We start from the raw sequence: 26,401 nt of genomic DNA on the forward strand, positions 1-26,401 counted from the left end.
GGAGTAATCCTTGGCCGCGCTGCTGGCAAATGTGAGGAGGGAGTGCTGAAGTGATGGGATCTCTGTAAACAACATTAGCGAGACCATTTCTGAAAAGTTATGCCTTGTTCTGATGTTCACATTTCCAAAAAAAGATCTTAAGAAAACAGGAAAGATTTGGAGAAGTCTTGCCAGCACTGGAAAAATGCTTTAGAGTAAGAAAGCATATCCAAGAAGAGATAAAGTGACTTTACTCCGGGTTACCAACGTTTGCCCAGGTATCAGTGATGGAGACTAGATCAAGAAAGGGTGTCATAGAGATGCAGCCTGAGAAATGCAGGTGCTGAGGTCACGTTTCCCCTCTTCAAGCCCAGATGTTACATCCATGGCCCAAGTTTATCAGGTTTTTGGTACCAACTGCTCATTATAATTGTAAATACCACATATGATTGTGTTAGGCTCAGTAGTTTTGCTGGTCACATGTTTGAGGAGTAAATGGAACTGGCTTTTGGTACAAGGCTGTGGGAAGACCTGATTGCAGCCTTTCAGTATCTAAAGGGGGGGCGGAGGGGCTGTAAGAAAGGAAATAGGATCTTTAGACAGATCTGTTGTGACAGGACGAGGTGAAATGGTATCACACTAAAAGAGGGGAGATTTAAACTGGATATAAGGAGGAGATTTGCTATGATAACTGGAACAGATTGCCCAGGGAGGTGGTGATTGCCCCATCGCTTCAGGCACTCAAGGTCAGGCTGGATGGGGCTCTGAGCACCTGCTCAAGCTGTAGGTGTCCCTGTTCATTGCAGGGGAGTTGGACCAGATGGCCTTTCAGGGTCCCTTCCAGCTCAATTCTGTAATTCTACGAAAAGCTTGAGGTTGTGCTACTTGCACCACCCACAGATGTGGATGGACCTGCTGCTCGTGTAGGTCATTGCTCTTGGGAGGTGTGGTGGTACTGGGTGAACCACAGCACACAAAGTCACTTTGTGTGTTGAACAGAAGGTTGACAGAGGGGGACCTTTCTTAAATTACTCAGCCAAAAAGGTAGCAACCAAGGTAATTGGGCACGAAAGCTCTTTTTTTTTTTTTTTTTGCTAACTGTTAAAAAACATGGAGTAAAACAGATGGATAGAAAGCTTGTTGACACTGATGGGGATCTTTCCAAGTGAATTCAGTGGGGGTTTGGCTCAGGTACATATGCTCTTTGATATCAGTAGGCTGATCTCAACAGCAAATAAAATGGCCCCTGGATGTCACTGCTGTGCAACTGTAGAGCAGCAGAAGAGACTTATTCTATGGGATGTAAAGAAAATGGAATTAAGACCCAGAGAAAAGGCCTGGGTAACGTGAAGCATTGGCTCAGGCCTTTGGTTTTGCCTCCAGCAGAGATTGCAAATGACTGCAAGTTATCATCTGACAGATGCTCTGTAATGGCTCCAGTCCATGTCCTACTGCACAAGTGTATGCATCACAGCCAGTGCTACCGTCAAGCATGCATGGCCAAACCAGCCTTAGCTGCTGTTTTCTTTTTTGCAGTTTCTCCTCCTTCATTTTTCAATCTTCAGAAAATTAAAACAAAAAACAAATAAAACAACCCAACACTATCACCAAAACTTTAACTGATTTTACTATAAACTCTAAGCCTTTTGCTGATGTCTCCTTCAGTTTGCAAGTTTCAGTGTGAGCAGGGCTGCTCAGCTTAAGCTGATAATAACGAAGCCTAATGATGGCATTTAAACATATTATTTCCATCAACACTTTGCCTGGGGTTCAGCTTGATGGCGTTTAAGCATATCATTTTTATCAACAATTTGCCCAGGGTTCAGTTTGATGGAAAACGTTCAGATGAGTTACTTGCTTCTAGGAAGGCCCCAGTCTTGATTATTTGGGGTGGAGAAGAGATAAGAACCCAAATTCTTCACATTACTCCCGCAGTAATTCTCATGAAGGAAATCTGTGGAGTCAGCACAAGAACCTGTGGGACGAGCATGCTGTTGGTGGGATATAACTGAGTTTAATCTCAGAGTAAACAAGATGAGGAGGGAGAGAGGGCTGATTGCAGCACTTGTTTTCCCATTGGCTGCACTAAAAACCTTAAAATTCTGATGAATTCTTGTGCACTGCACTGAATCAGAAGTCTTACCTCAAAACTGACTCCAACTTTGCAAAGAAGTCTGCAGGAATTTCTACATAGCCAACTGCTGTCATTTATTTGAGCAGCTCAGTACATAATTAAGAAGCCTTGGAGCCTGGGACAGCCCTTTATCTTGAAAAGTGACTCTTCCAGGTAAGAAACTGAGACAAAGCAGTGGGAGATGTGGGATTTCTCTCACCTGATTTCATATATCCACAACGCAGACATTTCCAGCTGAGCTGGTCACCCTAGGCTCCCTTTGTAGTCAGCAGAAACAGGCGCTTTTAGAGCATGATTCATCCGCTCTATTTTCAACATCTGTGTTGGGATATAGGGAATTACACTCAGACTCCAGAGCCTGCACAACTAAAGACCTTATCCAACCATCCCAAATATGCAGTGCTTGGAGGTGTCCTGGATACTCCTTCCTCCACCTTCTGCTTTCCTGTCCCCAGCTTCCCCCATTGTCCCTGTTCAGGGGGACATCTCCAGGTCCCCAGGAGGTCTGAGAGGGAATGACATACCTGCAGGCTTGCATGGCTTCTCCTTTGGGCTGTACTAAGGTTGTGATCCCTAAAATCTCCGAGCTTTACCACTTGATATTGGTTACGAGTTCTCCAAGGTGGTCATGGTTTATCCCCAGTTTTGGGGGTATTTTACTGCCTGTCCCCACTGTGTCTTAAACCTCCTTAGGCCAAGGGGAAGTTGTTGCTAAAATGCTTTGGTTCTTTATTCTGTTAGGTCAAGTTCAGGAATATCATCACTGCTTTTCATTCAGTCTTCTGTGGCAGAAGGACTGGACTGAATGGTTGGACTGGATGACCTTGGAGGTCTTTTCCAACCTTGGTGATTCTTTGATTCTAAGGAGAGGGATGTGCCTCACCTTATGGAAGAAGAAGTATCTGTAATGTGATAGTTTGGGTCTAAATGGTCCATGGAACCCAAATCAACCACATAAATTTCTGTGGAAAGTAATAATTACATATCTAGCCCATTCTGTTCTATAGGTTTTACTAGGTCATCAGGTACCATCCTTCTTCAGACTCAAACATTTACCCTCTAATGAATCTGGAGCAGGTTCTGCCCATTTCTAATGGGTTTTGGTCACCCCTTCATGTAAATTCCTGCCCCTGTTTTTTTTTTACTCACCCAAAAATAAGTGAAACCCATGACTCAGGTTTCTCCTCCACCAGTGAGTTAATGAATTCTTCCCATGTCCTATTCCACCACTGTGGGTCCTTTATACAGTTCAGACACTTCTGAAAACCCCATGATGCATCCCACACCCCGAGGTGGGTTTGTCCATCAGTTTGCTGATGCTGACCTTTCATCATCTGCACAGAAAGGAGGGTAATTAGCAGTAGAATGAGAGGGAATGACTTGAAGTTGCATCAGGGGAGGTTTGAGGTGGATATTAGGAAAAATTTATTCTCAGAAAGAGTGGTAATGCAGCAGCACAGGCTGTCTGGGGAAGTGGTGGAGTCACCAGCCCTGGAGGTGTTCAGGAACCATGGAGATGTGGCACTGAGTGATATGGTCAGTGGCCAATATTGTTTATCGGTGGATGACTGGATTGGATGATCTTAGAGATCTTTTCCAACCTTAATGATACTATTATTCTTTAATTCTGTGTGTGTCTTCTTCCAGCTCTGCTTTAACCACTGCAATTATTTTTGTGACACAGCCACAGGCTGAGCTGGCACCAAACCATGGCCGAGAGCTGAGCATCTCCAGAGCCATCAGCAGCATCTGGAGCCACGCAGCCTCACTGCTGGCTTCCCTTCCCAATTCTGTAAATCATTCCCTAACAGGATGACAGGGATTACGTCAGTTTAATGATGCTCTCATCATTAGCAAGATCCAATTAACAGTGAAGACTAAAGAATCCTCAAACGTAAGCCTGCTAATTTAAATGCAGATAATTCAGGTACCAGTTGAGCACTTAAACCAAGACTGATGGTTGGACTAGATGATCTTAGTGGTCTTTTCCAACCTTAATGATTATTTGATTCTGTAATTCTATGATTTCAAAGGCCTTAATCTGTGTTGATAGCATGTACAAAGCCTGGTCAATTCTCATGAACTGCAAAGGGTTGCATCCTTCAAGGTGGATGTGAGAAATCTGGATCAGAAAGACCTCCGGTTAAGGGACAGACAGAATCTCACAACCATTTAACAGATTACCATGTAAGAGGAAGGAAAAAAACAACAGAGACAGAGAGACACAAGCACAGCTTTAAAATTTATTACCTTTTTTAATTACATTTCTTTTCTCTCTTACGCATGTGACTGGGTTATTTTACCAACCAATTCCAGCATCTTGAAAGCGCTCCATGTCACAAGGCAATGGTCCTGGAGCCCAGGCTGTCAGCTGAACTCTGGACGTTAATGGATTTGCGTTGGTGGAAAACATTCCTGGACAAAACATCTTGATAAAAGAAAAATAATGTCCAGAGGGTGACAAATGGCTGTAGTGAGGCCAGAGGAAAAGGGAGAGAGGGAGCAAGAACAATGCAGTAGAAAGGAAATAGAAATGGGAGGGAAAGAAAGGCACATAAAATATATATGTATTTCATATATACGTATATATGTCTAATAGAAAGCAGGCAATAAAAACAGGCATCCAGGCATGAGGGATGCAGAAGCAGCTGTGGTTTTATACATATTTATTGCAGAATGGAGTTGGGCAGCTTGAAACTTGAGGGAGAAAAAAGAGAGAATAAGTTGATTTGATGAAATAATTATGAGTAGGAGAATGAGATGGAGAAGGGAAGAGAACACTTTACAGCTGGCAGGCAAACATAAAGGCTGAGCAGATCTTCTGGAAATTGATGGAGATGTTAGCTTCTGTATTTGAGCTCTTCATATGCCTTCATGGCCCAAGTGTTCCACCCAGATGGACACGTCTTACACCAAAATGCTCCAGGCCTTAGCAGCTGTACCAGACAGTGCATGGTACTCCACTGGTTACCTGGAGTAAGATGAAGCCCTTTTGTCTCTATGCTCAGAAATTAACTTCCCTCAGTGTTTTTGCTGACCTTGAACAGTCTCAAACCAAGGGACAGTCCTCAGTCCCACTCCACCACCTGGGATATTAAATACAACCACAGGCTTCTCATCACCACCAGTAGTGTCAAACTCCAGACAGAATCATGGGCAATGGTAGGGCAAAGCTATACAAATTTCACCCCAGTGCTGAACTAAAGCAGCTCTCTCTTTAGGAACCTTGGGGAGAAAGAAAACTCCTTTTCTCCTTCCAGAGAAAGTCACTCTCATTTTGTTTTCACTGACTTTAGCTGGTGCTTTACTGGTCCTTTGCCAGCTCAGGAGTCTCCTGGCTGTATTTATTCTGTGCTCAGGTCTGTAAAAAGTGGTTTCAGACTTCTGGAGTACCAGCTGAGTTCTCCGCAGACATGAAGGTCTCTCACTTTCTCTAGAGGTACATGGATTTTTGCCCATTTGGAAAGCTTCTTGTTGGTCAGAGCAGCAGTAAATAAGGCATTATTGACCACACCATCCCTATGAGCAATGATGGATCATCACCATGAGAGTGTAACTTTTCAGAGGAAAAAGCTACTATTTCACAATGAAATGCTTCGAAGAGTGACCATCTGCAGCCGATCTCCTTATAGACAAAGGCTTGCTAAATAATAGAGCTGAACAGCATATTAATCAACAATATTTTTACATGTACCAGGTATTTAAGGATTTTCTGTTCTTGCTAATATTAAACTTTCTGCTTTTGAATAGCTGTAGAGTCTGATTGGTCTGAAAGCAGAAAGCTGACGCTGAAATTCAGTATCCCGGCATGTGATTTATTGGTGGAGGTGCTCAAATATGGAAACTGGGACTTTGATCTTTTCATGAGAAATAGTTTTCCCATCTGCAATCCAGGGGCATTTCTATCAGCTCCTTTATAACCACGTAATAGCTGTAAAATATGAAATGAGCCCGAATAACTATTAAGGAGGTGGGATTTTCCTCTAATCAATTAAGTTTTGAAAGCCCTCATCCTCCAGCAGCTATTTTAGCACTAGTGCACAAATGGGAATGTTCATGCAAAAGAAAAGAAAAAGATGGCACGCTTTTTTTTTTCCCCAAGATCCTTGATGTCATAATGGATCTTCCTTTTCTATTAATTTTAAAAACATGTATTTATGTGTATGTGCTCAGCATTACCAGGACTGAGGATATTCCATCATTTTTTTTTTATCCTTTCCTGAGCTATGTTTAACAATGTCAAAGCAAATCTGCTCTTAGGGCAAATCTCCTGACACAAGTGGAATCAAAGCCTTTGATCCCTGAACATTTTGCCCCCATCAGAACGGCTTCCCCCTGCTTGCTTAGTCACAAAATGGGAGTTGTGTTGGGATACAGCTGCCATGCCCACATTCATCTCAATGGTAAACATGAAAGGTCAAGCAGTTGCCTTCACTTCGTCCACCATTACTGTCACTCTATCACAGAGCACCGGTGTCGGGGCAAGGAAGTATTCTTGCCAGTGCTTTATGATAACATTTAGCTGTGTCTTCTCTCCAGCCTCTACCTATTCCTGCACCCAGCATTGGACTTGGCCACTGAGTAATGGAATAGCAAAGGAACCTCAGAAGAATCAAAGACAGTGTGCTGAAGAGCACGAGTCACTGTGAACCTTGACATTCCCTGGTGTGGCTTTGCATGGTGCTACAGATGATGGATGGAGGGATGAATGGAAGGATGGATGGATGGATGGATGGATGGATGGATGGATGGATGGATGGCAAGGATGGATGAATGGATGTATGGATGTATGGATGGATGTATGGATGTATGGATGTAAGGATGGATGGATGGATGGATGGATGGATGGATGGATGGATGGATGGATGGATGTAAGGATGGATGGATGGATGGATGGATGGATGGATGGATGGATGGATGGATGGATGGATGGATGGATGGAAGGAAGGAAGGATGGATGGATGGATGGATGGATGGATGGATGGATGGATGGATGGATGGATGGATGGATGGATGGTGAGAGGGAGGGAAGGTTAGATGAATGGAGGGATGGATGGCAGGGATTTCTGTCACAGAGAACTACTCAAGTGAAACACCAGAAACTACCAGGAAAGACTCCCCTTGGCACCTTGGATTTTTACCCTCCCGGTGCCCTAGTACTTCTTCCCCAGTCCCATACTGCCCTTCTGTTCAGGCCTTCATGTCAGCAGCAGCTTCTCAAAGCTAAATGTGCACGTCAAAATGATCAGAGATGCTCTTTGAAGAGTGGGCAAGATTTTTTGTTGCAGATTCCCAGCTGCCTTTTCCTGCTAAACTTGCATTCCTGAGAATGCAAAGTGAGACAGGAACGTATGTACGGAGAACGTGTTACCCATAGCATCAGCTACTCCCACGGCCAGGAAAATATTTCCTGTGAGTTTCCTTCCTTGCAAAAGCCAAAAGTCAGACCAGTTTTTCCCCTTGAATTTTCCAAACACTTTCTGGATTGTTCCTGAGTGTGTAGAGAGCTCTCATTTCATCCCACACCTCACAAGGAGTCTGGCGTGGAAATAGGTTGTGATAACGCTGCCATCATCATCTCCGCTGGGCAGCCACCACTGCCTTACTTTTATTTGTGATACTGCAGTTCTCATCGACCCCAACTCAGACAGGAGCTGCCAGCAGTAACAGACATATAGAGTAATGATTAATGGCAGGTGATAAACAACAAAATAGAAGTCTCTGGCAGAGGTTTCTCCATTCTTTTGGGGGGAAGGAACCGGTCTCTTTTTTTAAGTTCTTGCAGTGCCCAAGAGAAGCTGCACAACAGTGGTTTCCCATTTTTGTTTCAAGTTTATATACCCTCTACGGTGTGTGTAGGCATAGCAAGAGTAGGGCAAAGGGAGCCTGCCCCAGGCAGTGGAACAGAATCTACAGTCCATGAAGATAAACACCATGGATGCTTTCTCCTACTCCTAAGCTTTCTTCATAAGCATGTCTGTAATCACAATGATGCCACCACTTCCACTATCTCTCAAACTACAGCCCACTGTTAATTATTTTTCATTAGCAACAACATTATCGTGACTACTATAGGATGAACATGTGTGATTAATTCTTCACTTTCTTAATTAAATACTTAATGATACTAATGAATTAAAGTGGGCCACTCATTCACAAGTACTTACAGAATCACAGAATGATAGAATTGTTTGAGTTGCATTGATTTCTGTTGTACGAAATGCCATGCTGAGCCATGGTGGCTGAAAACAGTGGATTTTTTTATAGTGATATGAAAGGGAGTGACCTGCTTGCCCCCAGTGCTGATGGATTTAACTCTGCAGCCTGTATGATAAGGTAGCTGTTGACAACTGACCTCAGCACAGGGCTCAGGCTCACACATCTGTACATGCAATAAGAGCCCTCAACAGCTTTGCATCTTCAGCTTGCACTGCTTCTGACACATGATGATGCCTTCTTATCATAGAATCATACAGAATCACAAGGCTGGAAAGGACCTACAACACCTGCACTTCTGTCAGTTTGTGAGAAGGGGGCTGGCACTCAATGCCATTTTTTGCCCTCTTACACTCTTCTCCAGACTCTCGATCCCTTGGTGTCAATCCCTCAGCTCTAGTTCCTTTGCTGTAAGAAGGACCCGGGATTGGCCACGTCTGTGTATATTCTTCCCTTCCCTCTGTCTTGAATAGGTGTCATTTTGTGAAGCGCCTCAGCTTGCACCAACCCATCCAATTCCTTTGAAGTCAGTGTGACTTCAGGGTGCAAGGAGCCACCCCAGGGCATGGCTGATCTCTTTCATGTACCATGCAGAGCACAAACCGCAGTGTGCTGCAGACTGGGAAGTGCACCGAGACAAAAAGCACCATTGTATGTGAGTTGGTGTCAATTAACTCTAGGAACGTTTTGAATAAATTAAATTATGCTGCAATCTGAAGCTAAACTGATCCTTAATTAAAAAGATAAGATATATTTTTAATCCTCCTATGATTTCAAGAAAAGAATAATGAAGTGTGGGAATCAGAGTCACCTTCTTCAATGGTTGAGCAGTTTCACAGCCCTGAGCAATGCAGCGTGACTTCAGAGCTGTCCCCTGCTATAGCCCTGCCCTGAGCAGAGGATTGGACAAGGTGACCTCTAGGGACACCTTCCAACCCAAATCACTGCATGACTCTCAGCTATGCTGCTCTCAGCTTTTGGATGCTGAAGGATCAAGATTTGGTTTGGAGACTGGTTGGTGAGCAAGCGTAACAATGAAGGATGATAGAATCACAGAATCACCTGCATCATTAAAGTCTATCTGGTCCAAATTCCCTGCAATGAACAGGGACACCTACAGCTCCATCAGGTGCTGAAGGATGGTACATCAGGAAGAAGATGTTTACTACAAGGGTAATGAAGCACCTGCACAGGCTGCCCAGAGAAGTGATGGGTGCCCTGTCCCCAGTGACACTCAAGGTCAGGCTGGATGGGGCTCTGGGCACCTGATGGAGCTGTGGGTTCCCTGTTCATTGCAGGGGGGTTGGACCAGATGGCTTTTCAGTACCCCTCACAACTCAAATGATTCGATGATTCTATGATTTGTCTCATTGACCAGGGGATGCACCCTGCCTGGAGCTCCTATAGCACAAAGGGATAACTTATGGCTAAATAACGCACTGCAAGGGAGCATAAATCACTACAAAAAGCCTGGAAGGAAAGGCTTACATAGGCACAATCTAGCCCATGGGAAGCAGTGGTTTTTGAGGCTGGGAGGAATGAAATATCAAGCCTGATACTTTCTTATAATGATTTAGTAGCACTGTAACCTCATTCACTTCACCTGAGCAACTCTCCCTTTATGTCAGTTATGAGAGAGAAGAATAAGGCTGAACAGAGTCCTTTTCCCTTGGCAGACCCAGTGCAGCCTGTCTTTTTGTTGACTCCAACTCCAGTCTTTTTTTCTCCATTATTAAAATTATTCTTTCCACCCAGTGCCTTTCATAGGCTGTTCTGCTGCAGTACAATAAAGCACGTATTTTAAAACATCACCACAAATCCAAAAGCTCCCCCACGCTCTGCAGCTAGGTCTGATCCTTTGCTCACAGCACAGAGTGGAGGAAGCCAAAGCACCCTGGTTGTCAGCAGAGCTGCTCCTTAAGGCCGTTACTTTTCCCAACAGCAAATCATGATGTAGTTGGTGGATGTCATAGAATCATAGAATCATAGAATGGCTTGGGTTGGAAGGGACCTCAAGGATCACCAAGCTCCAACCCCCCTGCTGCAGGCAGGGTCACCAACCTCCATATCCAGTACTAGACCAGGCTGCCCAGGGCCCATCCAACCTGGCCCTGAACACCTCCAGGGATGGAGCACCCACAGCCTCTCTGGGCAAACCATGTCCTATTATATCCTATGAACACAGTTATTTTGCACATTTATTGCTCCCAGGTCTTAAAGCTGTTGCAATAAACAAAGTTAAGCCATTCAAGAGGTTGTCACCTTCAGGACACAATATTTTTGTGCATTTTTATTTAAATACGTATATTCCCCTGTCAGTAAAGCTTTTATGGGCATACTCATAGAAAGAATCAGGACAGACATTCAGAGATAAAGCTGTACCAACCCAATCATGGATGCTTTCATTCTTAGACTTCTACTTCGAATATTGAAACTCACACCGTCTTCTCACAGATATGGTGAAAAAATTTCCCTTTCATTTGGTGTCTCAGAATTTCCAAAAGGAAAATCACAGAGCCAGCCCAGAAATTCATAAGGAACATATTATATATACTGCCCTCTTCCTGAGAATGCCGTAGATTTAGGATAATTGCTTGTTCTGTGGGTAAAAGAAAGAGAACTACTGTAGTAGTCTGTGTGTATTTGATTTTAACTGGAGTCCAGCCTGAGGAAAGGCTGAAGGATTACAATTTTAACATCACTTAATTTCTTTAGATTATTTTGACATGAGACTGTGTGGTTTGCAGCTGTGTTTGGTTTCATGGTTGAAGCCTGGGGCTGGGAGAGGGAGAAAGGAACCCAAACCCTGTTCTTGTATCACCATTTATTTCCTGGGTGGTCCTGGAGAAAACCACCTGCAATTCCTTGCTGGATGTCTGGGTAATGCTGCTCCCCACATAGCAGGACCAGGCTCTGGCAAAGCAGCTGGAGCTAAAAGTGCTGTGAAATGACCCATCTGCAGGACAGAGGCATATTGGGTGGGCAAAGCATTCACCTCTGGTTTGGGAGGATGTAAAAGAACACACCAAATAGATGGCAGGGTGGTTGTTGGTCATGGATCTCTTGGAGAGCCGAGTCTGCATGCTGGGCTGGAGGGATATATATGGGTTACTCCAAAAGTTGTGCCTCCGATTTATTTCCATGAAAATGACAGCAGAAACTAAGGGCACAATAACACAGTTGGGTAGAGCAACAAAATTTAATGGGATGTTGTTGGTAAGGTTCAGCCTCTACTGACATCTCACCAGCATCCTCCTCTGTTATGTTGGCCTCTCATAGGCCAACATAATAAAATAGAAGGCATTACTTTTGGAGCAGCCCTCATAGATAGGAACCTCAGAATGCACCTCCACTGGTAAAGACTTCAGTATGATCCTGGCAGGATTAATTTCACCTAATTTCAGCATCCCAACAGGTCATTTAGGACATACCTCTATGAGTACTACATATGATTACGACGCAACTCTTGTCCTTCCACCCAGCCCAGTGGATATGAACAACTGTCCCACAGGGACACAAACAAGAGCCACACCACAAATATAGATCTACCTCCCAGCACCATTTATTGGCACCACGTAATGACAGCATCTCAGAGAACACCATATTGCTTTCTCCAACCCCCTGAGAGGAGGTTGTGATGAGGTGGGGGTTGGTCTCTGCTCCCTGGTTACAGTGATAGGATGGCAGGTGATGGGTAGTGCCAGGAGAGGTTCAGGTTGAATATTTGGAGCAATGTCTTCTTATAAAGAGTGGTGATGCAGCAGCACAGGCTGCCCAGGGAGGTGGTGAAGTCATCATCACTGAAGATGTTCCAGAACCATGGAGATGTGGCACTGAGGATATGGTCAGTGGACATGGTTGGGGATCTCAGTGGTCTTTAGCAACTTTTATGGTTCTTTGATAAAGACCCTGAGGCAGGGACACAGCAAGTGTTGTCTGCACCCAGCAGTGCCATGCCCAGGAATGCCAGGACTGCGAGTCTGGGAGCCAGCAGCTGGGAGAGCCTTGCATGCTGGGCTGCCTTCCCTCCTGTCTCACCTCCCCAGGCACTGCATACCCATCAAGCCTTTCATCCACTAAGATAATTAAGGGCATAGGAGAAATTAAGCTAATTTTGTCTGGGCTGTTGCATCTCTCTTATCAGTTCTTGCTCCCCTGCTTGTTCCACATGTATAATTACAGCAAGTTTGTCTGCTAAGAGATGAAGCACCTTGCTTTTCAGGACCAGTTTCAGCTGTTCAGTCAGAGCTTATAGTGTCTCTCATTCACTGCAGGAAATTCCTCCTTGCACACACACTCACGTGCAAATCCCCCCTTTAAGCACCCTCGTGATGCTGCAGCTCCAAAGGGCTGCAAATCCATCACTGACCTCCCCTTCCACCCCTGCCCCTTGGGCACTGAGTGACATCTGTGCCATTTTTTAATGCAACCATCATAGTTGCTGTGGTGACCCTAAAACACATCCCAGGTCAAGCTCTGGCTGTTGCAGCCACTCTCACTCTGAGCACCAGCAATAGGTTTAGGAGAGGGATGAAGCAAAGCAGCACCACAGAGCATAAGGACACAAGGCCTTTCCATCCTCTGCTGGAGAAAAGATGAGCATCATCAAGCCCGGCACCTTTGTGTAAGCTCAGTGTGTCGTCAGGCAGCAGATAGCCCAAAAAACAAGAGGCACATCTGGTAGGGAGGGGGGATTTGTGCTCACCACCAGGTTGTCAGTATTGTGTGTGCTCCAGGGAGCCAGACAGGCTCAGCCACACCACTGGGTCACCACTTCAAGATCAGGAAGGACCACATCTGGGTGAACATATGAAAGTCTTAGAAGCTGGTGCTGCCATCCAGAAGGGCACTGAGTGCTGATTTATGCCTTGAAAGTGATGGCAATCCATCCAACAGCTGTGATTACCTGTTCCACACTTCCCTGCCTTTCAGGATTCTGCTTTCCTGCTGGATTTATGGCACTCCAAACAAGCATTACTTCATCAAACCTGGGTTTGGGTCAACACAGCTTTCCCCTCTATTTTACTCTCCTGCCTCAGGTTCAAGGGTGCAACGTGTCAGAATGTAAAGAGCTACTGAGGGCTACCAGAGCCACGGTTGCTGGTTTTATTTTATTTTTTATTGCAGCATGATTCTCACAAATGTAAGGTTATAAATTCTTTTTTTTTTTTTTTCTTTTCTTTATAGCTATAGTTGCCTCTGCTCAATGTCTTCAATAGGATGAGAGAGAATGGCCTCAAGTTGCACCAGGGGTGGTTCGGATTGGATATTAGGAAATATATCTTCTCAGAAGCAGCAATGCACTGGAAAAGACTGCCCAGGGAAGTGGAAGAGTCACTGCCCAAGAAATGCGGAGATGTGGCCCTGAGAGACATAGTTTAGTGGGCAATATTGGTGGTAGGTGGACAGTTGGGCTAGATGATCTCAGAGGTCTTTTCCAACCTTAATGCTTCTGTGATTTTAAAGTCCATCTAAGCCTGAGCATGAAAACCGAGGTTACGGGTCACATGAAAGGTGATCCCTACACCTAAACCAGCAGTCTCAAGAGTCTGTAGAAATAAAATTTGCAACGATGACACTGAAACATCATCAAGCCAAAACCTGTGCTAAAACCAGGACTGCCAAAGAGTCCTATAAGTCAGCAAGTTGGAAAAAAAAGATACTACTTCTCTTATGTGGGTTTTCATTGCATGACATTTCAGGTTCAGCTGATGGGTACGAATCGATACGGCATCAGGTCAAAACCAAGGTTGAATTGCAGTTGGCTTTCGTGACCACACTCTCATAAATATGAGATGAGCAACACTTGCAGGAAATGCTGTGGTTGCCTCTGACAACAACTCCGGGTCTTACCACAAGGTGGTTATTGATCCCAGTGCTTAACAACCTGATGAATATCCTTTAGAAACCAATAATATCTCCCACAGTCAATTAGGCTGTAAATTACTGGTAATTATTTCCATAATTTTGGAGTTCGACCTATTTTATTATTATTATTATTTTTAAATAAGAGATATCATCACAGCTTATTTTCATTAAAAATGCTTAAGATCTGTTAATGGGAGTGGGTGCTATGGCTCGTTTAAATGAAGCATGTTCTCAAAGTCTTTGCTGAATCAAAGCTTAGAGCTCTCCCAACATATCTTTATTGCTTTTTTTTTTTTTTTTTTTTTTCCCCCTTTTTTTCTTTTATTTCATTCACCTTCAATAGTTACAACATCCTCAGGGCAGAGATTGCTCGATACGAGTTTCTGCTGTGAGGTTGGGGGTGCTTTGCTGCCAACAGGATATAGCCTTTGCGATAAGGCACAGCTCTGTGTGCTGCAATACGAGCTACCAACGCTTGATGCATCTGATCCTGAACCATGCAAAACAAGAACACTGCATTCCTTTACCTTCCATTCACTCGTTTCACCACAAGGGCTGTTATGCAGCCATTTGACTGTGGGTGTGAAAGATTAACATCTATGGTGGCAGAGCCAAACCCTGACTGGGGATAATTATGCAGAAGGTATCTCATCCTCCCTGGGGTCACTGTTCTACCAAGTGCTTTTACTCAGCCTGCCAGTTTTAGGGGGAGATAAGCTTGCTTGAACACGCCCCTGGCACTGCTGTTAATATTGAGTAGGTTTGGCTGCTCATTTCCTCTTCTACCTATTATCTTCTGTGCTCTTTTCAATGAGCAGACATACACATACGCCTCCTACTTTGAAAACTGGAGTAAGGATGTTCCTGTTGACTCATAACCTGAAGACTCCAGGAAAAGCTCAGCCATTAAAGCATAGTTTGGTGATAAGCCAAATCAAGTTTCTACCATCTCCAGTAGTTGCTGGTTGAGTAGGAGATGGAGACAATGCTGATTAAGCCTATTGGAATACACTTTGGTCTTGTTCCCTTTACCAAGTCCACACAGGGAGGTAAAGAATATATTCAGATCTCTGCAATAAAAGGGTGAGATTCCTCTTGCCTAACACAGTAAATACTTACAGTGGCACCCCCGGCTCTCTTTAGAACCACTGGTAAGAAGATGTTAGATTTACTTGACCTACTTTAAAAATCAAATTGAAATCATGTTCCATTAGTTCCTACTGCTCTCCACTTTCATAAGCAGAGTCCTGAGAACAGCCCAGAGGCAGAAGCCCACCACCATGAGAGCCTGCTTTGTCCCTTGCGTTCCCCTCTCTGGGTGAGATGCCGGCTATGCTTACATGTCAGCTTCTGGCATCTGAGGTGCAACAGGTGATGGATTCAGCTGTGTGAAGGTAAGGATATGTGATTTTTTCCCTCAGTTACTGAAGAACAAGGAAAAATACCTCCCATCTAAGGCCATCTGTTCCTTGAGGATGTGGGCTTTTTATTGCTTTGTTTGTTCATTGATCAAATAGCACAGCAGAAGAGGTATTGGGTTGAGTGACTCTACTATCCCAACAGGTGACTGGACAGACCACGAGCAGAAAACTGGTCCTACACCTGCAAAGGACCCCTAAAAACAACCTAAAGTCTCATAGACGAACAGTTTGGTGTGAAGATGACAGAGGACAGACTGTTCTGCTGCCTTTTATGGAGGAAAGAAGCCTTTGTCTGGGGTCTAGGCTGAAAGACATCTGAATTTTTTAGAACTAGAGGCAAAAAAAAAAAAAAAAAAAGGAAGCCCAGATGAAAGACATATCAGCCAACTTTCAGGAAACTCCCCCAAACCTTGACACATTCCAGTCACCAGAGGTACAAATAGAAACGTAGAAGCCGTGGTGTGAAATTGTAGGACCTTGTTTATTCTGCACTTCCTGTCTGCAAAGTGTCTTGGCATATATCTGAACTGCCGACTTGGCATCGCATCCTAGAAGAACACATTTCAAATACTGCAGTTATGTTTATAAGAACGAGTTGCACTTATTTTTATGCCTTTCTAATGCAGATGCAGCTGAACTATACTACTGATTCATGTATACACCTCTTTTCCATATAGATGATGACTGCGTCAGAAAAGCCAGCACTCTGAAATAGCACACAGTGAAATACCACAGCAATTCTCATTTGAAGTCTATAGTGGGAGAGAAATCTCCAAAAATGAAGGGCAAGGTTCCTAATCCATAGCAGCTTTTTGCCAGAAAGATGTGGGAGAGAAGAAACAGGATGCATCCTGCATGAATCATCACTGCAACCACCCTGGATTTATTAACTGAAATAATGAGGAACACCAAAAAGGATTAAAACCTCAAAATGCCTGTTGGAAGGCATCTTCTCAAGGACTGACTCTTGTGAGCTATTGCCATAGACTTCCTGTTGATAGTAAAGCAGCCAGGACTAAAACAGCCAAGATTTCAAGACCAAATAATGTGTTAAAAAATAAATAAATAGATAGACATTCGTCATCAGTGTCTATCACAAAAAGAGATGAATACATCCCCAGCAACTTTCCAAAAACCATTGCTTGAGATTCTGGTAGCTGGGGACAACAGGCTGAAAGGATGAGGAACCCATGAATCTGTGGAGTGATCTAGTAGGAAGGAGCAAGACTTTCCTTTCTCTTTAAGCCATAACCAGCTTCTGTGCTCTGTATTTTACAAGTTTCATTTTTAAGGTTGGACCAATAGATTCCATTGAAATGCAGCTCATGGCTACCATGGACCCCAAATAAAAATACATGCTTTACCCAAAGGGTTCTCCTGGTTCTGCAGAGCTCTCCTTGGCAGCTGGCTCCTGGAGGGAAGCCATTTCCCAGGATGCTGATTTCCTTTGCTATTCTCTATGAGTTCCTGATGAGGACCCTTCATTTCTCTGCTCAGGCTCCTCCTATTTCTGCCCTTGACTTCTTCATTCTCCATGGTCCGCAGTGCTTCCTCCTGCAGTGGGTTCAACTCCATGAGCTTCCTCTGGGTTCACAGCTCACAGTCACTGTGTTGCTCTCCATTTTCCATGTCCTAGCCTTTGTTTCTGCCCCTCTTCCTCCCAGATTTGGACTGAAAGATTTGGGTTCTCAATGGAGAAGAATACCATGTTACTCTTAGGCAATAAATCCAGCAATGTGAGGGTCCAGAGCATCTCTTCAGTGCAGGAGCATTCCCTGGAAGAAGCTGGAGGAAAAGCTTCACTCAGCATCACTTCAACAACTCAACATAAGAAGCGAGGCATAAAAACATAAAAAAACAAACATGAAAACATAAAAACAGGTACATTTATCTCACCTCTGCAAAGTCTGGAAATGATGGGCATGAATTTACCAGAGAGAGAGAAACAAAGTGAGAAGGTCCTAGACATCCATAGCAGAAGGAATGTTGGGAGATCAGTGGTCTCCCTGCCATCTGTGTGCTCTGCTCTATTGCAGGCTCTCCCTGTATTCAACAGTGTTCAGCTGGGGAGGCTGAATACCTCACTATTTTTAAAGATAAATGTTAATAGGATTAATTGCCAGTACTCCAGGAATGGTGCCAGGGCTAAAAAGTATCTACTAAGAAACTACCAAGAAATACTGCTAAGCAGGATCTAGGAAAAAAGCCAGACACCAAAATTTATGATGCTTATCTCTGCAATAATAATTTCATGGTGGTTAACCAAGGAGCAGAACAAAGGTCATCAGTTTCATATCAGCTGGAGTTTGTGCAATCCTTTGTTTTCTTCTACGTGAGCTTGCCCTGCAAGTTTGATGCAGGAGACCCTAGAAATGAATGGAAAAGCCTGGCAGTTCAGAATGTGCCATTTGCATCTCATTCTTTGCTCAAGACCAAAGAACAGTGGATGTCCAAACCAGAAACCTTCCCTTTACTGGTCAAAACCCAACCCAGCTCCTAATGCAGGGTTAGCACCTTTCACCTCATTTCATTAAATGAGTTATCCGTAGGACAGGTATGATGAACATCCATGTTACCGAAACCCCATGGATTAACATGTACAGTCAGGAGAGGTTATCTAATAATTTCGTTCTTGTGCAAATAAACATGAGGCTTGACCTCATCTTGTGTTCTTCTGCTTTCCAGCAGGAAGAGGGACAAACAAGAGACCCTTGGAGACCTCTGAAAATAAATAAAAGGAGATGAGGCTCTTTCTTATTGCTATTTTCTCTTATTATGGTAGAAATAATTCTAGAGAAAACATACACTTTGCTTCTTGACACAGCTGCCAAGACTCTCAGTTTTACAGAGAGGATTGGGTTTCAGAATCTTTCCAAACCAGCCCCCACAAAATTAATTGACCATCCAGGAATCTTGGCTTCGGATGTTATTTATTTTGAAGGTAAAGTTCTGATCCCAGCAACTGTAGAGAAAACCTTGAGAATACAATCTTTCTGACTCAGAGGGTGGGATTCAGCAGCCCACGCACAGAGCCTGGTGCCATCCAAGATGCCCTCGTGCATCTGAGGCACATCCCACGGGGCTGGCAAAGTGACACAGTTAAGGGCAGACGAGTGCTTTTCAGAAGCAAAAGCTGGAGTCTGGGAGCCTCTAGCATCCAACTCAGCTCAAGGAAATGGTGTTTGAACATCTGAATTAAACACTAGCGCACACGTACAGCACAGATATCAGCAAATCAGTCGGTCACTCAATCAGTCACAAGAGATATTCCCAAATCTTCAGATTTCACGCTGGTTCTGGAGGCAATTTAAGCACTATTTTTCAATGCTCAGGACTCTGTTAGAAACACTCTATTTGCTTCACTGACACTTCCGAGCATACTGAAGCATTCATCTGGCCCAGGCTCCATGGTCCCCACCCTGTCTCTAATGTCCTCTTCTTCATCTTCTGTCCTTCTGGGGCTCCAGTACAGCTATGGGATTCATAATTCCCTGTCTGATCTTCAAGCTACAAGAAAAATACATATATATATATACACACATATATATGTGTGTTTTCTTTTTCTTTTCAAAAGAGAGATGTGCAAAATGCAGGAGGCAAAGACTTTCCACAAGGCCAAAGGGAAAGAGCCGTGACATGGTTTATGGAGCCCAGTGGGGCAATAGAAAGGGCTGGCATGCGAACCATCAGCAGCTTTGGGGCAGCATTACCTCAGAAAATCAGAGCTTTCACGGAAAAGCAGGATATTTTTAGGTTACCGAGAGTATTTAAATCATCTTGGAGTACATTAAAATTATAGTAATTATCCCACCTTCTCATGTGGGATTCTGGGAGGTGATAGATTGGTGGATTGTGCTGGTGGAGTCATCCTCGGCGAGGTCCTTCTGCAAAACAGAATGATTTTCTTTCCACATTTTACAGCTGCAGCATTCCTGGCCCATTAATACTTGACGACTGGATGCTGCGATCTGCTCACATCGCACCCTCCCTTTGCAGTTCTGCTTCTTGCAGCACTCTGGAGCAGAGACAAATTTCTGCAAAACAAAAGTGCATTTACACATGTCCAGAGTTGTGAGCCTGGAGGATTTCCAACCCTGTGTCACCTTGGAAGTAGCCCCACACCACTGTCATCATGGAGGATCATAGAATCATAGAATCATCAAGGTTGGAAAAGATCTTCAAGATCATCCGGTCCAACCATCCACCTACCACCAATATTTCCCCACCAAATCGTGTCCCTCAGTGCAATATCTGAACATGGTTCATAGGTGACTCAATCACCTCCCTGGGCAGCCCATTCCAGTGCCTGACCACGTTTTCAGAGAAGAAATATTTCCTAATTTCCTAGCAACCTGAACGTCCCCTGGTGCAACTTGAGGTCATTCCCTCTCATCTTACTGCTGTTACCTGGGAGAAGAAGCTGATCACTCACCTCACTAGAACCTCCTTTCAGGGTGTTGTAGAAAAAAATAAGGTCTCCCCTGAGCCTCCTCTTCTGCAGTTTGAACAGTCCCAGATGGATCTCCAACCCAGCGTTATCTTGGAGTTCCCAAACATCCCAGTGTGAGTCACCACGGATAACCTCCAGCCCAGCACCACCATGGAGTTCCTACAAAGCCATGACAACTGGATCTTCAGAGTCTTGTAGCGTGTGATCCCTCCGCTGAGAGCCCAAACAAGATGGGCTTCTTCTTTTCCAAGAAGAAACTAATAGGTATCCTTTGGTGGAGGCAAGAAATTCCCATCATAGCAAACCCAGAATAGGGGATCTGGGCTACCACATTGTCCCAGGACAGGCTGCAGTTCACTGCTCCTCCTCTCTTCTATCTCCAACTGAGAAGCCTTCATCACTCTCCTCAGACCATGCCTGCATCTGAACATTCCCTGCCTCACACCCATGTTCTCTGGCCCATTCCCAGTTCTTCCAGCAGCATGTTCTTGATTATTTACTCTCTGAAAGTGCTGCAGAAAAATGATGCTCTTCCTGAATACTAACAAAGAAAAAAAAAATTCCATTCCTAGTCTGTGTGTTTTCCTCTGTTTGAAGTTCTCCATTACTGCTGAAAGGCTCTGTGACCCTTGGAGATATTTGATCCCAGTGACCTCTGGTGCTTGGGACACTGATATGATCCCACTCTGAGTTTATTCTTGAACAGAGCTCATATATCCATCCATCCTTTTATCCATACATAAAACGATTGTCCCCTTTATCTCTCTCATTCCAGTGCTATCTGATCAATTTTTGTCTTTCCTTACACTTCTTTCATCAAATTAATATCTTTCCCCTGAGGGAAATCTCCCGGATTTTCTCCTTTTACACCCTGTCATGTCCCAATCCAACTTCCCTTTTCCAGACCCGATCCCCTTCTCTCCACACTGCCAATTCACAGTTGCTTTACGTATTCAGCCTAACATATATATTTAAATGGGATGATTTCCAGTAATGTAAACAGTCTGGCCCATTAATTTCAATGGTGGAGCTGACAGCTCGGGGCTGGCGTTTCATTGCCTGGTGACACATGAGTACAGCTGCTTGAACTCGACGGGTAACTGTTTCCAGTGCCGAGCTGCACATCTGCGGGAGGAAGGAAATAACTTTCTGTAACGCTGGAAAAAATAAAGCCGCCTAGATTTCCCTCCCCCCTCATCCCCAGATGATGATGTTCATCATTCAAACGTTTCAGCTGAGTGGGTGTTTAATTCAAAGTTGGATGGGGGACATTTATGGTGTGTTGCTCGCACTGCTTTTGATTCTTTGTTCCAGGTGTTGCCTCTACTGAGCACTCCTCCAAAATTCCTCCAATACATGCCCAGCAACATGGGTATCCCTAATATCCTCAGAGCAATTGCTTAATTAAAGGATTGATTTCTCCCCGAGGAGGGTACAGCATGAAGGTAGACTGTCATTCTTGCATTGTTACTGAAAGGAGATTGTAGTGAGTTGCAGTCAGCTTCTTCCCGCAGGGAATAGCAACAGGACAAGAGGTGATGGCCTTAAGTTGTGCCAGGTGAAGTTCAGGTTGGATATTAGTTAAAATTATTCTCCAGAAGAGTGGTAATGCAGTGCCACAGGCTGCCCAGGGAGAGGTGAAGTCACCATCCCTGGAGGTGTTCCAGAAACAAGGAGACATGGAGCTAAGGGATGTAGTCAGTGGGCACAGATTGGGTGGGTTGGGGCTGGACTTGGGATTATAGTGGTCTTTTCCAACCATAATGATTCTGTGATTCTGTGACTGACAAATTATAGCAAAGGAGAAAAAATAGCAGGATTTCTCTGATGGGACCAACTTACCAGGTAACTGCTAACCTGCCAAGCATGGGCTGGGTCACAATCAGGGACACCAGCCTTGCTGATGGGATACAGAAAACAAAGTTAGCAAAACATCAGGATTGACTCAGACTTTTCAGTTGCTCGAGGAAAATGTGTGATTAACACCAGGAAACCCTCCAGTTTGTTTTTTTTCCTCGAAGTAACTCAGTATTGTATCCACATCAGTGTCCTCTGTATTCAGACCCACGTGGGCACTTTCCTGCTCCACTTATTGCAGGGAATCTGCTTTTAGCATATGGTTGGACCCAGTGATCTCCAGAAGTCCCTTCCAACCAACCTCTATGGCTATACAGTTCTATGAGTTATCCAGACAGGCTGAAGTACCTACAGGACATCATTTGTGCTGCTGTCTGTTGGCAGGCCATGCCCCCATGTGTCACCCCACGTGGGATCTTCTCTTGGAAAGAGGAAACAGGCCATGAGTGCCACTCATCTCTGTGACATCTGTACGAAGATAACCTCAAACTCAGACTGGAGTGGATATGAAAGCACAGTGGGACAGGAAGAGAAAGGAAGTCTACTGGACTAGATGTCAAAGCTTAAGCAACAATTTTCAGCCTCCAGTGTTGTTTTTTTCTTAATCTTTCTGAGTAAAATTCAGATGCTGCAGAGAACAAACTACCACCGCTTAAATAATTCTTGCTGAAGGATACCTAGCTATGCCCAGAAATGGAAAATATATAGGGACCTAAATAACAAAGTGTTGCCAGAAAGGGTGCTCCTGTATCCATGACATCCTCTCAGCAGCCCTGTCCTTTGAGTGTTCTTTGAAGATCCTCTGAAGATCCTGTGAGATATGTTCCTTGAAAACTTGCCCTAGTCTTCTGGGCAGTCTGGTTCTCTTCTGTCTCATTCGTCCACTATTCTACCAGCCTGTCATCCCTTCTTGAAGAACCTGAGGAAGGTGGGAATCCATACAAAGTTGGTTTGGGAGGGCCGCAGACACTACGTGCCTTTCATAATAACATGCAGTTTTTAAATCACAAATAAATCCAAGCCTTCTTTCTGAGGCATGCTGAAAAGGCAATAGCAAGCAAAACTGTCCTGTAATTGATTAACCAAACTCAGAGAACTGATCCAGAGTACATACTTGCATTCATTAGTATGGTCAGTTATTGCACCTTGTGACCGACTGAAATGCAGACAGGTCTTTTCCCTGTAGCTCACTGAAGTTTCTTTTCAACACATTACTTCTTGTCTCCAGGCTTAAAAGTTTGTTTCTGATAAGCCCAGATTTTCCAGAAAAAACTCATAGCTGTTTTATGCAGTTCATTTTGTATCTTTTCTAGAGTAGTGGATTTCCCAGTTCAGGTGGTAAATCCCAGGTGGGAGGGAAGAGGCTTAATTTTCCCTGACAAGAGTGAGAAAAGCTGAACTCTCATGAATATCAATGCTCCCGGGCTGCTGGGATGCCCTAAGAACATGACTGACAATTCTACTCCAACATCAAGGCTGAGCCAAACTCTGCATTAACAGCTTAATGCATCCATGGATCCACATCCAACTTCCTTCTGGAGTTGTTTCAGGGTATGATAGAGTCTCACAATTGGCTTGGGGCTAAAGTGATGCAACGACAGCTTGTAATGATGATGAACTGGGGCCTCCATTGCCTGTAACAAGATCCCAGACTACCTTAGATGGAGGCCACAGCTATTAAGCACCACTTAGATGGGCTGAAGCTTACAGCCCTTTGATCTGCAGCTCAAGGTGTCCACTTCTGTAATTCTGGATCCATTTGATAAGAAACAGAATCCTGTCCTCTCATCTGAACCTCTAATTTTGAGCCCACAAGTGTGAATGCACTGCCTGTGTATCTCCCTACTGCAGTGCTTCTCACAGATGGACTCACCATCTACAATAGTTGAGACAAGATCAGATGACTCATACTCCATTCCTCCCCATTAAAGAAGCCTGCCATGATCAGTCCTTCAGGAAAATTTATGCTTAGGGCACCTAAAGGCTGGTGAACCCTAAACCAGGAAATGAAGAGAGACTGCATCACTGTCAGACCTAAGAGATGAGAATGGCTGCATTCATCCTCATCCTAACTTTAAACTACTTTGTGCTTGTTTGTTTCTTTGCAGAGAAATAAATGCATATCTGCTCCCTTGCCTGTCTCTTTCAGGACTCTGAAAAACAGTGGGAAAGGATTTGGGTTGCCTTAAAGCTCAGACTACATGGAAAACTGTTTATTTGCCTGTTTATATCCTGTAATAAAAAATACACAAACATAACCTTCCTTCTTCCCCTCATAAATCCTTCAATTTATGTGCATAGCTAGGTTATATAATCCTCAGCTCGGTATGTTAGAGCATACATGTTGTCAGAACAATCTGCAACCACTAGAAGAGCTCCAGCAGCACAGATGAGTGCTGGTGTCCCATTATTGCAGAGGGGAAACTGAGGCACCCATGGACCCAACAGGATTTCAGGTTTGGAGGAGCAGCTCTGAGATCTTTGTCAGATGTTAATTTTGGAATGCCAAAGTGCAGGGATTGTGAACCGCCTTACAGTGTTCTTGCTTGCAGGGCTATATTTAAGGGAAAGAAAAGATGCCCATAGATTTCTTGCTCTTTGACCCTGATTGTGAACACCTCTGGGACACAACCAGTGAGTGATGTGGAGGGTGAGTACTGCCTTAATATATCCATATCAATGCTTTACTGCACAGTATATCCAAGCAAATCTCTGGAGAGACAGGGAAGGATTCACAGGATTCATGGAATTTTCAAGCTTGTCATTAAACTGATTGACTGCGGACAAAGGATTCCAGTCTTCCACCATGACAATTACTGGAGAAAGCAACATATTCCATTGAATACCTCAGTTCAGCTGCAGTGTTAGGATTCACCATGAGGAAGATTCAAGCAGAAAGTTACACAAAAAGATTAATTGCAGCCATTTTTCTCCTTCACATAGCAAAAAATGTGCAGCCAATCTTTCCATCCATTTGAGCTGTTTGTTGCCCACCACAATTGGGTTCTGTTCTTAGGCACTGTGTCTTCAAAATCATGTTAGCACTGAAAGTCAAGGGAGTGCTAATGCCTTCCACTGAATCTTTGCTAAGTGACAAGAACCAGCATAAGTAGTTTGGATCTGATATGATTGTCTGAAATTTTCTCTAAGGCTACCACGTCCCTGTCAGACATCACAGCTTCCATGTCTTTTTCTTTGACTGTCTGTTGTTCAACATGTCAACCCAGCAGGGAGATGCTAGTAGGCAGGATAAGGAAAGTCTAAATACAGATGGCTGATGCCATCTGAAATGTCCCAGACTATCTGAGTTATTCATGTACACCTGGCAGGCAGCAGACCCAGATGACATCAAGTTTACAGGTAACAGCAAGAGGCCAAATGTGACATTTGAGAACAGCACAAAGGCCATAGTCTTTCATGTTAGGCGTCATCTCATTGTAATGGCAGGTCATATGCAACCATCATGAGCTATCCAGTCATCTCTGTTGACTCTCACTGCTATTTTTTAACAATTTAGTTCTCTGTAAACAGATCTGGGCAATGGAAGCCCACCACACAATGCATCCCAGTGTACATCTTTAAAACAGAGTAAATAAATCACACCTTACAAGTGTCTGCTTCTGTTCATTGGCTGAAAAGGGAACTGTCACCAGCACTGATGTGGAGACCAAGCGAAGTGAGGGGAGCTGGATACCACCACTGATTCAACACTAAGGTTGAGAAAGACTGCTGAGACCAACCCCAACCCACCCCCACCATGCCCACTGACCATGTCCCCTCAGTGACACAGCTTCATGGCTCTGGAACACCTCCAGGGATGGTGACCTTACCAGCTCCATGGGCAGCCTGGGCCTCTCCATCACCTCTCCTTCTGAGAAGAATTTTTTCCTAGTATCTAGCCTGAAAGATAAAAGATAAAGATGAAAAGACTCAATTAAGAACATCTTGGAGAGGGGACCTGCTGACATTTCAAAGCAACTCTATCCTTGCCCCACATTCCCCCATGGCATGGAGCTGCAGAGAAGCAAGCAGCCATGCAGCAGCAGCTTCCAAGCACATTGCTAGAACAACATGGGCTGCCAGGAATGGTGCATGCCCAGCACACAGCTCTGCAAGGTGCTCAGCAGCCAAGCAAGCTGTCCAAGCCCACTGAAAACCTGCCACCCTTGATGCAATACGGCAGAATGCTTTTCTTTTTCTGCTCCCTGGTGCTTATCGATTGGAGTATTAATAAAATCTTGTTCCAAGTTCCCTCAGCTTCCGAGATTAGTTGGGAACAGTCCAGCCCTACAGCCTTAGCCATGCTTGTAATGTGGGGACTGGAGGATCAAAAACATTTCTAAATAGCCCTGCTAATCAATCATCAACAATTGGGTAAATTAAGCCCTGCAGTCTTTCCTTTTGTGAGCGAGGGATCTGCTGGACATATCTTTAATGAGCAGATTCTTATCCTTTTAATATTCCTTAATACCTTTC

The 26,401-nt window shown here is 44.2% G+C and overlaps 2 long non-coding RNA genes across 3 annotated transcripts; one reads left to right on the top strand and one right to left on the bottom strand.

Moving 5' to 3' along the window:
- Positions 1-1,950: 1,950 nt before the first annotated feature.
- On the top strand, positions 1,951-18,366 carry LOC107308857. The gene is made up of 2 exons (XR_001552947.2): positions 1,951-2,266; positions 15,761-18,366. It is a non-coding gene; the product is annotated as an uncharacterized LOC107308857 (long non-coding RNA).
- On the bottom strand, positions 16,081-25,741 carry LOC107308856. 2 transcript variants are annotated; one of them, XR_004306339.1, is made up of 4 exons: positions 25,695-25,741; positions 20,051-21,193; positions 19,430-19,652; positions 16,081-19,125 (listed from the first exon to the last, which is right to left on the bottom strand). It is a non-coding gene; the product is annotated as an uncharacterized LOC107308856 (long non-coding RNA). The 2 variants fall into 2 exon arrangements; XR_004306338.1 differs by lacking the exon at positions 25,695-25,741 and having other exon boundaries at positions 20,051-21,661.
- Positions 25,742-26,401: the final 660 nt, after the last annotated feature.

Source organism: Coturnix japonica, chromosome 2 (genome assembly GCF_001577835.2).
Source record: "Coturnix japonica isolate 7356 chromosome 2, Coturnix japonica 2.1, whole genome shotgun sequence".
Classification (NCBI taxonomy): Eukaryota; Metazoa; Chordata; class Aves; order Galliformes; family Phasianidae; genus Coturnix; species Coturnix japonica.